The 9,147-nt window shown below is 42.5% G+C and overlaps 1 long non-coding RNA gene across 1 annotated transcript; it reads left to right on the forward strand.

Annotated features, from left to right (window-relative positions):
* Positions 1-2,018: 2,018 nt before the first annotated feature.
* Positions 2,019-6,610, forward strand: LOC138641814 (uncharacterized). Its single transcript, XR_011313948.1, has 2 exons — positions 2,019-2,187; positions 4,580-6,610. It is a non-coding gene; the product is annotated as an uncharacterized lncRNA (long non-coding RNA).
* Positions 6,611-9,147: the final 2,537 nt, after the last annotated feature.

Below are 9,147 nucleotides of genomic sequence, written 5' to 3' on the forward strand. Positions count from 1 at the left end.
AGAAGAGGAACAGAAGGACGTTGGATCCCGGAGAGTCTACAGAGGGGCGACGTCACTGAGAAGAGGAGCAGAAGGACGTTGGATCCTGGAGAGTCTACAGAGGGGCGACGTCACTGAGAAGAGGAACAGAAGGACGTTGGATCCCGGAGAGTCTACAGAGGGGCGACGTCACTGAGAAGAGGAGCAGAAGGACGTTGGATCCCGGAGAGTCTACAGAGGGGCGACGTCACTGAGAAGAGGAGCAGAAGGACGTTGGATCCTGGAGAGTCTACAGAGGGGCAACGTAACCGAGAAGAGGAGCAGAACGGCGCTGGATCCCGCAGAGTCTACAGAGGGGCGATGTCACCGAGAAGAGGAGCATAACGACGCCGGAGAGAGCGGCGTCAGTGAGTATATTAATACACTCATATTACATCATACAATTTTAAGGTAAAAAAATATATTAATAGGAGGCAGGACTGTGACTGGGCCAATCCAAAACACAAGTCATCTTTTTTGGAGTAATCATAACATGACATCTACTTCCCATGGAGAATATCAGCAGTCCTGGATTGTCTCCATTTCTACCCAGTTTGTCTTCCTGTGGATTGCTGAACACTTAATCATTGCATCTATAGCATTGTCCATCTTTGTGTCTTTATAAGACATCTTCTAAAGTTGTTTACCTCTAGGCATTGTTCACACTATCGGTCTTTATTTAGAAGGACAGGTTTGTCAGTAACCAGGCTTCGTATTCCTTTATTTCATGGGCAAAATACCTGTGAAACCCACACTTCTAATCTCATCTCTTGGTCTTGAATTAAAACCCTTTTTTTGCCAAGTGGGTCAGTTTTGCTTTTAGCTGCTTTTATGCCTAATTTATGAAAGTGTCACACATTGAGAAATGTGGCTCATATACGTATAACACTTCTGTTTAGATATTTTTTTCTTGTTTTTATACAACCAACCATACTGAAGTGGGTTTTCTCACTTTTCTTAGCAAATTTTTAAAAAGTTGAAATTCCTAAATTTGACTTAACGTTAATCTTTCATCTTATTCATACTGCCCGAACAGCGGCAGCATGGTGGCTCAGTGGTTATTTGATGTGCTGATGACCTCTGCGCTTGTCATGATGATCTCCCTGTGAAAGCCAGCATTTAGCCGGCATTCATAGGAGATCATGATTTTCACTATACACTATTTCACTATACAGTACATATAACACAGGCGATCAGACGATCACAGCTTTAAGCCCCCTAAGGAAACTAATAAATGTAGAAAAAGTAAAATGCAAAAAAATATCAATAAAAATCACACAAAAGTACAATTTCCCCCCTAAAAAATAAGACAATCGAAAAAAAAGAAATGTAAAAATACTCATATTTGGTAACGCTGTATTCATAAAAGTCCGATCTATCAAAATATAAAATATATTAATCCAATCAGTAAACAGTATAATGAGAAAAAAAATTGAAAAACCACCAACTTACGTATTATGGCCCCCACAGCAGTGCAATAGAATGAAATAAGAGGCGATCAAAACATCCTAACAACCCCAAAATGGGATCAGTAACCACGTGTGATCAGGTCACAAACTGTAAACCTCCTACAGCCCCAGACAAACGTTATATGTATATATATATATATATATATATATATATATATATATATATATATTAACATATTTCCAATTCATCACCTAAATAAAAAAAAACTATACATGTTTGATATCTGCGCACTCGTGCTGACCTAGAGAATCATATTGCCAGGACAATTTTTACCATATAGTGAACATGGTAAATAAAGATAAAAAGAAGGGGAAATTGCACTTTTTTATTTTCAATAATTTGGATTTTTTCCCCCTTCTTTCCAGTATATCATATGATAAAACTAAATCTGTGTTATTAGTTTGGGTGTCAGTAAATCTAACTTGAAAAGGAGTCCGTGCAGAAATCCAGGCAAGTTACGTACTTTTTCTTGTGACTGTACATTTAATTAACGAAACTAAAACTTCCGGTCTCAGACGTTCCCGTTTCTTTGTCGTGAGATGGCGAGGAGCCTCCAGCAGTTTTGGACTGACGTCTTGCCGACAAATAACAAATTGTTTGCATTTTGTTTCCCACCTCCACCGCTCATCTTCAACTAAAAGAAAACCACATTGCACATTTCTGCGCCGGGTTCTTTCCTTGTCTACACCTGACACCAGTGTAAGAGCCGCAATGTCTCTTCTGGCAGCTGCAAATGTTTTCCTTCAGTCTAATGTCACTTGATGCAGTAAACATAATTATCCGCTGGCGAGATTGCGCTTTCCTACATACAGTATATTAATTTTTCCTTCTATCCTAAAATTTCACGATCAGTCTAAGGATCTAGGCTGGGGGTGGTTGCAGAAGACGGACGCTGCCTGATCATAAAGTATTGCCAGCTATATACCATCACTTAGTGAGACCGGAAAAACTTTTTACTAGCATTGTACTTTCCGAATTTTGAGAAAATGTTTAGACGTATGCCAAGTTTCCTAATATACAGGTTGACATTCCCAACACTTATGATTAACAATTAGGTAAAGAAAAAGTGATAAATTGTGGATCAGTGAGGTCCCGACTGCTGAGACCCCCATCGATCCCAGTCGGGCCCCTGTAACGGTCATGTGCTTCTCCCTTAATTAGAAAAATGGTTATAACCTGTGTATATGAAAAAATATTTTGTATTGCATAGAACCTTATAGGCACCAAGATGCACAGTTAATGTATTGCTATAATATGTGGATGAGTCAATGTGTTCTGATATATGTATTAGATATAGGGAAAGGATAAGATTAGTACATAGGATATAGGTTAAGATTTAGCTATAAGATAAGATTGGTAAAAGGGCAGTGGAGTGCACAGTAAGGTCAGGAAGTAGACAGGTTTAGGAAAGAGAGTTAATGTGTTCAGGAACAGCCCAGTGTGGGACGGGCAGGGCCAGTTAATAAGAGGAACACCTGGTTAGAGAGGTGAGAGTGAGAGATTAGATGGAGACAGAGGAGTAGTTAGAGGTCTGAGGGCACGAGGAGCACGGCTGCTCAGCAGCCAGAGAACATCAGCCATAACCTTGGAACGCCTGTTATGACCTGGTGGTCAGGACAATAATGGACCTGGTGGTTAAGAGCACACAGAATGACCTGATAGTTACTGATAATAAAGGACGAGCTCTGGGACGTGGGAACTCTGCTGACCGCAATCCCTAATCCTATCAAACACACTAGAAATAGCCGTGGATTGCGCCTAACGCTCCCTATGCAACTCGGCACAGCCTAAGGAACTAGCTAGCCCTGAAGATAGAAAAATAAAGCCTACCTTGCCTCAGAGAAATTCCCCAAAGGAAAAGGCAGCCCCCCACATATAATGACTGTGAGTAAAGATGAAAATACAAACACAGAGATGAAATAGATTTAGCAAAGTGAGGCCCGACTTACTGAACAGACTGAGGATAGGAAAGGTTGCTTTGCGGTCAGCACAAAAACCTACAAAAAGACCACGCAAAAGGCGCAAAAAGACCCTCCGCACCGACTCACGGTGCGGAGGCGCTCCCTCTGCGTCCCAGAGCTTCCAGCAAGCAAGACAACAATAAAAATAGCAAGCTGGACAGAAAAATAGCAAAGCAAAGAAAATACAAGCAGGAACTTAGCTTCTGCTGGGAAGACAGGTCACAAGAACGATCCAGGAGTGAACAAGACCAATACTGGAACATTGGTATAGAAGATGCAAAGCACAGCCGAGGAGGGAGGTGCACAGTCAATAGGTGCCCAAACCTTATATATAGATAACAAGTGACTAGCACACTCCAAGAGATTGTGATGCAAAATAAAGGGGTTTATTACATACAAAGTCACAAACGTTTCGGTCAACTCTTGACCTTCATCAGTGTGCTAGAAAGAAAATTATATACAGAACAAAAAAATTATATTAACAAAACTGGGAGTGTAACAAAAATAAGGACATAGTGATAACAAAACAACAGAAGTATATACATCACGAGAACAAAAAGTCATAAGACGTAAAGAGATATACAATCATGGAGTACAATCAGCAAAAACACGTCTATGTTAGAGTATAGCTGCAAATCGATATATGTGCAAGGAACCGCAAGACTAGAACAGAAGTACCAGTGTGGGACTAGAAAGATATATATAGTGGCAAGGCAAGGAGAAGACTTAGGGGGGGGGGGATGTATAGTCTATGATAGGAGACCTACCTAAGTACACCTGTATGTTCGGATGAGCCCCAATGTAGAGTACCTACATGAGACATGGGGGTAAAGACCCCTCTGGGTAAACTAAATGGGCATTTAGTTTACCCAGAGGGGTCTTTACCCCCATGTCTCATATAGACATGATATAGAGCAGTGTGTTTTTTTTAGAAATAGTGCATTTACGTTTAGCATGTAACCAATTTTGGGATTTGTATTAGTCATGCCTTTCCTTTTGGTAAAGTTACTGCATTTATATGTACAGATTTCTACACTATGATATGCCTTTAGTAATTTTTGGGTTCTCTAATATGTACCATGTGTGGCCCCAAGTACCATCATGTACTAATTATAGTTTTGTTTTTACAGAATCGTCCATTTTGATTCCATGTCTCCGTTGCCTGTGACACTCCACGGCCACCCGCACAGCGATTCACCGCTTTCTCTTCTGGAACGCACCTCCATCTTCATTCTCCTCTGTGGAACGCACATGTTACCGCCCCTTGTTGCCAGCTGACACCGGCGTCATCACCGCTTTCTCCTCTGGAACGCACCTCCATCTTCATTCTCCTCTGTGGAACGTACATGTTACCGCCCCTTGTTGCCAGCTGACACCGGCGTCATCACCGCTTTCTCTTCTGGAACGCACCTCCATCTTCATTCTTCTCTGTGGAACGCACATGTTACCGCCCCTTGTTGCCAGCTGACTCCGGCGTCATCACCGCTTTCTCTTCTGGAACGCACCTCCATCTTCATTCTCCTCTGTGGAACGTACATGTTACCGCCCCTTGTTGCCAGCTGACTCCGGCGTCATCACCGCTTTCTCTTCTGGAACGCACCTCCATCTTCATTCTCCTCTGTGGAACGTACATGTTACCGCCCCTTGTTGCCAGCTGACTCCGGCGTCATCACCGCTTTCTCTTCTGGAACGCACCTCCATCTTCATTCTCCTCTGTGGAACGTACATGTTACCGCCCCTTGTTGCCAGCTGACACCGGCGTCATCACCGCTTTCTCTTCTGGAACGCACCTCCATCTTCATTCTCCTCTGTGGAACGCACATGTTACCGCCCCTTGTTGCCAGCTGACTCCGGCGTCATCACCGCTTTCTCTTCTGGAACGCACCTCCATCTTCATTCTCCTCTGTGGAACGTACATGTTACCGCCCCTTGTTGCCAGCTGACACCGGCGTCATCACCGCTTTCTCTTCTGGAACGCACCTCCATCTTCATTCTCCTCTGTGGAACGTACATGTTACCGCCCCTTGTTGCCAGCTGACACCGGCGTCATCACCGCTTTCTCTTCTGGAACGCACCTCCATCTTCATTCTCCTCTGTGTAACGCATAGGTCACCGCCCCCTGTGGCCAGCTGACACCGGCGTCATCACCGCCCCGCCCCTTTTCCGGACCACATTCCGGCTGACACTGCGCGCTCTTTCACTCTCTATTTATAGCTGAACTAGGCACATTACCACACACTCCTCCTTGCGGTGGACACCGCGGAGACTCACACTCTCTGTGCGCTGGTAAGTTCTTTGTATCGGGTTTTACCTACACTAGTCCCACCTAGCGCCCATGTGTCAGGCCTTCCCAGCCGTTTGGCTTACATATATATATACTTTTTATCCTTATAGATCAGCGGTCTAGTTTTCAGCCGTAAGGTTCCTTCCTTTGGCCTTTCCATCTTACCGGGTATGTACCCCTGTCTTAGTCAGTTGGCACTCCATTATATTATATTATATATTTTTTTCCTATATATACCCCCTGTTTTACTCAGCATATTCTCCTCTATAGATTTTTCCCTGCTACCTTATCTGGTTCAAGCTTACCAGAACTATCTAATTGGTATGTACCCTTATGCTATGACTACGTTTAGTCTCACATAGCACACTGTAACGACACTACTGCTGTATAGGTCATTATTATATTTCCATTCTCTATAGATGCAATTTATTGTACTCTACATTGGGGCTCATCCGAACATACAGGTGTACTTAGGTAGGTCTCCTATCATAGACTATACATCCCCCCCCCCCTAAGTCTTCTCCTTGCCTTGCCACTATATATATCTTTCTAGTCCCACACTGGTACTTCTGTTCTAGTCTTGCGGTTCCTTGCACATATATCGATTTGCAGCTATACTCTAACATAGACGTGTTTTTGCTGATTGTACTCCATGATTGTATATCTCTTTACGTCTTATGACTTTTTGTTCTCGTGATGTATATACTTCTGTTGTTTTGTTATCACTATGTCCTTATTTTTGTTACACTCCCAGTTTTGTTAATATAATTTTTTTGTTCTGTATATAATTTTCTTTCTAGCACACTGATGAAGGTCAAGAGTTGACCGAAACGTTTGTGACTTTGTATGTAATAAACCCCTTTATTTTGCATCACAATCTCTTGGAGTGTGCTAGTCACTTGTTACCCAATACTGGAACATTGACAGGTGGCATGGAGCAAAGATCTAAGTGGAGTTAAATAGAGCAGCCAGCTAACGAATTAACCTCTTCACCTGTGGAAGGAAACTCAGAAACACCCACCAGAGGAAGTCCATGGACAGAACCAGCCGAAGTACCATTCAAGACCACAGGAGGGAGCCCGACAACAGAATTCACACCAAATCTCACCTGAAGAAGGTATTTACGTCAAAACGCGTTGTGGCTAAGCTTCATCCTGTGTCAGAGTTTCTTTTCGGCGCTCCTGTGACCGACTTCTATCATTGAACCCTATAAACTTGGAGCGGACATTCCTGGAACGTCCGGGGCCTATGGTCCAACTAAGGCACTGAGAAGCGTGCCTTAATATCTTCATAGCAGAGGGAAGTTGGACAGGGAATTGCATAAGTGAGTTGGGACGGAACTCATGGAAGCTGCAGAGCTGTACGGAGTATTCCAGGAGCCATAGAGGAAAGGGAGAGCTCAGGGCAAGCGAACATCGAACATCAGAACGTGCTGTGCTATAGACTTTGAAAAAACGGAAAAGTTTGTGCCCATTACTGATGACAATGGACAGTTAAGTAAACTTCTTTATTATAAAACAAATTTGCTGTCCCCTAGTGTGTGTTCGGTGGTTCTTGAAGTTGAAGAACCGGAGAGAGCAGAGGCCTGCGACCAAAATGTGGATGTTATGCACCAAAACCGTTTTTTTGTGGGGTGCCAAGGTGAGGGCGAACAACAGCCCCTCGCCCATGACTACCGCCCTGCGCACCTTACACCCCCATGTTATCGGTGCATGCTCGCGTTCTAACTCAAGTGTCTGCGGTGTGCTCTAATGTTATGTTCGAGACCCCGCGGCTGCATGTCTCGTAGCTGTTCGACACCTTGTTTGTTAGGAAATCCCTGCATGTGTTGTGGCTGTTGAACACATGCCGTCGCGGGGAATCAAACACATTTTTCGAGCGCGCTGAAAACACTCGGTTAGAACCTGAGCATACTCAGAGAACACCTTATCCCTGTATGTTTGCTGATCACTAACCTGCACCCATCACCACGCCATCTTGAGTCCATCCTGTCCGATCTATCAAAATATAACATTTTTTAACCTGTACATTAGTTGCCAAACATAAAACTCCAGAATTGCGGTGCGTCAGTCATCGCAGTTCTCAGAATACCATAAAAAAGCAATGACCACGTCATAAAGAGCATCAATAAAAACTACTGATTGGTGCAAAAAAAAAAAAAACAAACCCTCGCACCGCTCTATCAGCAGAAAAATGGGTCTCAGAAAACGGCAAAACAAACCTACTGTATTTATTTTTATTTTTTTGCAAAGCTCAGAATTTTTTTTACAATCACTAAACTAATTATAAAAATCTCATGACTCACGCTGCCAGGTCATTTTTACTGCAGAATGAATGCCTTACCCAAAAAACAATGGCGGAAGTGTGTTTTTTTTTTTTTTTTTCAACATTCCTCATTTGTTTCAAAAAAATTTTAAATCATTTTTCAGTAAATTACGTGAAAGCGGGAATGATGTAATAAAAAAACAAAGTTATAGCTCTTGGAAGAAGGGAAGGAAAAGAATGAAAATGCAGAAAAGTAAAATCGACTAATCACGAAGGGGTTAAAACATTGCAGTAAATGGAGCGAGACAGAGCGGCAGCATTGTGGAAAGTAACGATTGCCATCTTCATCGTCAGATGTCGGGTTTACAGATCTATGTTGGAAACAGGAACACATGGGCTACTTGCACAGTGAACAAGTCTGTATGATCATGTTCACACACCACCAAGAAACCTGAAGACACAAAAGAGAATAGTAAAACCAAAAACACTCAGTTTGAAAAAATGTTGCAGTAATCCGCAAGTGCTAGTAAAAGATGTAAAAAACAGGGTATTTGGTTGATACGTTTTTTGCAAAAAATGTATACTAAGCTGCTCTACCAATCTTCACGGTATACCCTTATCAGAGCAGTCCTAACTAATGTATGCAATCCCTATCTGATGTATTTAAAAACCTGATCATCTGTATATAACCTGTGTGAACAGGGTTCAGAGAGGAAAAATCCATGTGTGCATACAGGGTAGAACAGCTTTTGTGCAGATAGCCCAAGAGGAGTGGTGGAACTCCCCAGTCTTGTAGACACAAGAGAACAATTATGGAAACAGGAACACATGGGCTACTTGCACAGTGAACAAGTCTGTATGATCATGTTCACACACCACCAAGAAACCTGAAGACACAAAAGAGAATAGTAAAACCAAAAACACTCAGTTTGAAAAAATGTTGCAGTAATCCGCAAGTGCTAGTAAAAGATATAAAAAACAGGGTATTTGGTTGATACGTTTTTTTCAAAAAATGTATACTAAGCTGCTCTACCAATCTTCACGGTATACCCTTATCAGAGCAGTCCTAACTAATGTATGCAATCCCTATCTGATGTATTTAAAAACCTGATCATCTGTATATAACCTGTGTGAACAGGGTTCAGAGAG

The sequence above is a fragment of the Ranitomeya imitator genome, chromosome 6, assembly GCF_032444005.1.
Source record: "Ranitomeya imitator isolate aRanImi1 chromosome 6, aRanImi1.pri, whole genome shotgun sequence".
Taxonomy (NCBI): domain Eukaryota; kingdom Metazoa; phylum Chordata; class Amphibia; order Anura; family Dendrobatidae; genus Ranitomeya; species Ranitomeya imitator.